Genomic DNA, 5,070 nt, shown 5'->3' on the forward strand with positions numbered 1-5,070 from the left:
GCTCAGCCACGAGGAGCGAGGCCCATTAGAGAAATCCGCGCCCCGGGCCTGAGCGAGGCTGCAGGAGGCCGGCGCTGGCCCCGGGCCCAGGGGGCGGGAGCGGCGGCCGAGGCAAGTGGGAGGCCAGGGGAGGCGGGAAGCGCTCGGGGCCCCTCGGGCCTAGCAGCTGCTGATGCTGAGCGGGCACGCCCATTTGGTCTCGCCAAATCTCCAGGAAACACGAAAGAACACACCTCGGGCAGTCGTTTCAGTAGCTTCACGAGTCCTGGAGACCCGGGGCCGAGTGAGCCACCGGGCACCTCCTCCGAGGCCGGATTCCAGAGGGCCTCCCCGCGAGCCGCCCCCCACCCCGCCCCGGAAAGAGGCTGGGGGCGCGCCCCAGCGGGACTGGGGCTGGCCATGCTCGCCCACCTGGGCCAGCTACGAGGGTGCTGGGCTGCGGCCGAGGTCTGCCCGAGCCGCGGACCCCAGGTCGCAAGGAGGCAGCGGGGAGAGACCGAGAACCAAGAGGCCGAACCACACTTTTCGCGGCCGCCCCCCAGAAAGATGGTTCCGGGCGGGACCAGGGGCCGCAAGAGCGAGGCGCCCCCTCCCTCGGTGTCCTTTCTCCGCGGGACCAGGCGCCGAGGACCCCACACGCCCCCAGGATCCTCAGAGCCTCAAGTTAGGGCGCAAGGACTCTGCGCTGCCGCCCGGGCGCGCTCAGCAGCCACTCCCCGCCCCAACACCGGCGGCTTGGCCAACGCCGACACCCGGGTCAGCTGGCGCGGGGGCCAAACCCCCGCGTCCCGCCTCCTGCCTCGGCCCCAGCGGGACACACCGACACCGACACCGACTCCTCTGTCCTCCCTGCTCTCGCCGGTCACCAAGAGACCAAGATCTGTAGCCGCGCTCCCCTTCCCTCCCCAGCATCCACCTCTGCGCACACGCGGAGCTACGGCGTCACAAAAACAAAGAAAAGAAGGGAAATTCGAAAACAGGGAATGGTCGCCCCCAGCCTCCGCGCGGGGAGCTCGCAGCCCCGGGCGGCCGTCACCGGGACGCAAGTCCCCAGGCGCGCCGGGGCCGGACCTCGCCGCCGCCCGCCCGCTCGCCGGGGCGGATGAGGAGAGGAAGGGCGCGGAGAAAGGAAATGGAGGCTGGAAAGGCAGGCGGGGGAGCGAACCTCCTTCCCCGTCTTTCTCCAGCGACCCGGGGAAGGGGGTCGAGAAACTGCCTTCCCGTGGAGCGCGGGGCTCGCTCGCGCCGTCCCCAGCCTCGCCGCCGACCCACACAGCCTCCAGTTTGACTGCCATAGAGACTATTGGCGATGCGAGTTTCTATCAGTTCCAGCTGATTTATTAAAATTGTCAAGGCACAGACTTCCAGCACCAAAAAAAAAAAAAAAAAAAAGGCCAAAAAAACCCAACAACAACAACAAAAAACCAGGCAATGATGTCGACAGTGCATTGAGTCTGCTTTGCCATCATTTACTAAAAAAATATGCAGATAGTCTGTACTTTATTTAAATTATATTGCACAAAATGAGGAACTTTTTAAACTATGTGCCTTTTTTTTTCTTTTTCCTTTTGCTAAAAATCGAGAATCCAGTTTCAAACCTTCCATCTGGGGCCCCATCCACGTATCACAGCGTATGAGATACATAATTCCTACTATAGTACATATACAACCTTTAAACTAAGATAACAGCTCTGAGGTCTATATCACCATTTTCAATAAATCTTTACCTACAAATATTGAACAAATCTATACTATAGCTGTACAAAAAAATTCTGCTTTTTTTTTTAACCACAGGCCTTTAGATGCAAGGATTACTTTTAAAATGTTAATCCTTTTTAAACCAGGTCACCATGTACCAACATACTGCATGCTAAAAAGCAGAGGAAAAAAAAATCAAAAGGGAAGAAGTGTCTGAAGGTCTTACTGAAAAAACACAGCAAGAATGCTCCCTTTTCACTGCACAAAAATACGCCTGAAAATATATTAATTTTTAAAAAAGACTGAGGTCTGTTATGTATCAAAAATGTTTCAATACCTTTTGTACTGAGGTCTAGGCTGTCTGGTATTCAATCAAGGAGGTATAAGGGGAAAAGTTACAAAAAAAAGTTGGCAAGTAGAAATCACATTTGTAAAACCATAAACAATTTGATCTGAAAAGTAAACTCTGATCTTAAAATCAGTTCACAGTTGTTGTTTTTTGTTTTTTTTTTGTAAGCGTTTGTACAGTCTGCATTTTTTCAAGCTCCCTGCAGTTGTTACGAATCGGATGCATAGAAGACATCAGTTTTCTCCCTTCAAAAAAATAAAATAAAAAAGTTGCAATGGTCCCTTTTTTGTGCTTCTGGTTTTTTCCTTTCTTACACACACACACACACACACACACACACACACACCAGTTCTTCTTTAAAAAGAAAAGAGAAAATCTCCACCGACTCCCTAGAGAACACTTGTGCTGCCAAAAGGGTCCTCCGCAGACATCTTCAAAGACCCACGGGCTCCAGCCTCGCCTTCGCCCGCCTAGGTGGCACTCTGGGATTGGGGGTGGGGGGGAGAGAAATCATCATTACAAAAACCACATGGGGGGGGGGGGCGTGAGTGAGTGGGGGGGGGGGGCTCACAGCTCCGGGCTCTGGCAGCAACTAAGACGGGCAAAAAAAGTGTGACACCGACTCCCTCGTCTCCACCCACACGCTTCCCTCCGCGCTTGCAAAGTCTTCGCGTCACGGCATCCCACCAACCGCATCGGCATCTTGCGCCCCCTCCACCCGATCACCGCCACAGCCGCGGCCGCTGCCCTGGGGACCCCGGTGCGCGCCCGCGGGGAGCCGGGCGCGCAGCGTGGCGCCGCCCTCAGTAGGGGAACACCAGGTCGGAGAAGTTGGCCTCCAGCCAGTCGCCCGCGATCATCTCGCTGAGCTCGGGCGTGCAGTAGTCGGGGAACTCGAAGTGCGAGCCCAGGCTGCCCTCGCTGAACGAGTCCAAGTCCTTGTCCACCAGCGACAGCGCCAGGTTCCCGGCCGCCGCGCCGCCGCCCACGGCTGCTCGCCGGCGCCGCGCGCGCTCTGCGAGAAATTCAGGCTCAGGTCGAACAGGAGGTCGTCGGCGTCCTTGCCTCCGCCGCCGCAAGACGACGACGACGAGGAGGTGGCGACAGAGCGCGCGGACGCGGGCTGCGCCAGCGGCGGCGGCGGCGCTGCTGCTTGGTCATGTTTTTGAAGCTGTAGTAGAGGCGGCAGCCGGCCCCCGCGCCCGCCGCCGCGGCGCCCGCGCGCACCTCGTCGTACAGGCTGACGCCCTCGGGGGACTCTGCCGCGCTGCTCAGCGTGGGGCCGGCGGGCACCTTGGCCACGTTGTAGCGTCTCAGCAGCAGCGGCTGCGGCTGCGGTCGCCCGGGCGGCTGCAGGAGCTGCGCGTGCGGCGGCTTCTTGTCTTCGTCGTCTGTCTCCTGCTTGAGGCGCAGCGGCAGCTCCTCGTCGTCCTCGTCGTCGTTCTCGTCGTCGTCGTCGTCGTCCGGGAACACGCACTTGACCGTCTTGCCCGCGCCGCTCGCGCGCAGGCCGTCCGCCGCATAGTCGTTGCTCGCGCCTCCCTAGTCCCCGGCCTGCGTCGCCTTGCCTGCGTCGGCCTTGGCGCCGCCGGCCGCAGGCGCCTTGAGCTTGCAGCACTCATAAATAATTCTTTAAAAAAAAAAGAAAGGGCCGGCGCCGCGGCTCACTAGGCTAATCCTCCGCCTAGCGGCGCCGGCACACCAGGTTCTAGTCCTGGTCGGGGCGCCGGATTCTGTCCCGATTGCCCCTCTTCCAGGCCAGCTCTCTGCTGTGGCCCGGGAGTGCAGTGGAGGATGGCCCAGGTGCTTGGGCCCTGCACCCCATGGGAGACCAGGGAAAGCACCTGGCTCCTGGCTCCTGCCATCGGATCAGCGCGGTGCGCCGGCCAAGGCGGCCATGGGAGGGTGAACCAACGGCAAAAGGAAGACCTTTCTCTCTGTCTCTCTCTCTCTCACTGTCCACTCTGCCTGTCAAAAAAAAAAAAAAAAGGAAAAAGGAAATGGACAAAGATAATTTTCAGCTACATAGGCAAATACACAAAAGTAGGGTTACGTAGAAAGAACTGGAAGTAAGAATTTAACAGAAACACAGCACCATATTTTAGTGCATAAGGACGGAGAACTGACCAGAGAGATTGAAAAAACTAGGACATTTAATACAATGTAAATCAAATAATGATACTAAGATCACTCCTTTTCATTTAGAGTGGCAAAAATGTCAAAGGAAAATAAGACCTGGGAAAAGCCATGAGACTGGTAATTAGCAGAACATTGCTGTATACAGAGAAATGGATGCTAAATTGATGCATAACAAAGCCTGCTAAAAAACAATGCAGCACAATTAAAGATAAAATGTATGAACTCATGACTATTCCTACTGTAACTATTACATCTTTATTTAATTTTTGTTAATGAACTGATATCAATAATTTTTATTGAAATCCCAATTATATCGTAAAGCCTCATGAGTTTCGAACAATGTCACATTTGCACTATGACAGAGTTGTGAAAAACAGTTTCCCAGCCCTTAAAAGGAGTGTTCTTGCTCTTCTCCTCCTTACCCTCATCATTCTCATCATCTCTTAGGTTGCTTCAGGCTTTCCAGGAAGTTATATGCATAGAATCACACAATACATACCTTTCAGAGAGGAGTCTTTCACTGACCATTCTGAATTACACTTGCTTGAAGTCTTGTCATAGAGTAACTCAATTCTGGTTGTTGTTGTTTTTCTTAAATATTTATTTATTTATTTGAAAATCAGAGTTACACAGAGAGAGAAGGAGATGGAGAGAGAGGAGAGGGAGAGAGAGAGAGTTCCATCCTCTAGTTCACTTTCCAATTGGTTGCAACGGCCAGAGCTATGCTGATCCAAAGCCAGGAGCCAGGAGATTCTTCTGGGTCTCCTAAGTGGGTACAGGGACCCAAGGACTTGACCCATCTTTTACTGCTTTCTCAGTCCATAACAGAGAGCTGGATCCGAAGTGGAGCAGCCAGGACTTCAACCGGTGCCCATATGCGATGC

The 5,070-nt window shown here is 54.8% G+C and overlaps 1 pseudogene; it reads right to left on the reverse strand.

The window, feature by feature from the left end:
* Positions 1-2,631: 2,631 nt before the first annotated feature.
* Positions 2,632-4,714, reverse strand: LOC103352514 (transcription factor SOX-11-like; annotated as a pseudogene).
* Positions 4,715-5,070: the final 356 nt, after the last annotated feature.

The sequence above is a fragment of the Oryctolagus cuniculus genome, chromosome 16, assembly GCF_051225735.1.
Source record: "Oryctolagus cuniculus isolate XC-2025 breed Fujian yellow rabbit chromosome 16, ASM5122573v1, whole genome shotgun sequence".
In the NCBI taxonomy this organism is placed as follows: domain Eukaryota; kingdom Metazoa; phylum Chordata; class Mammalia; order Lagomorpha; family Leporidae; genus Oryctolagus; species Oryctolagus cuniculus.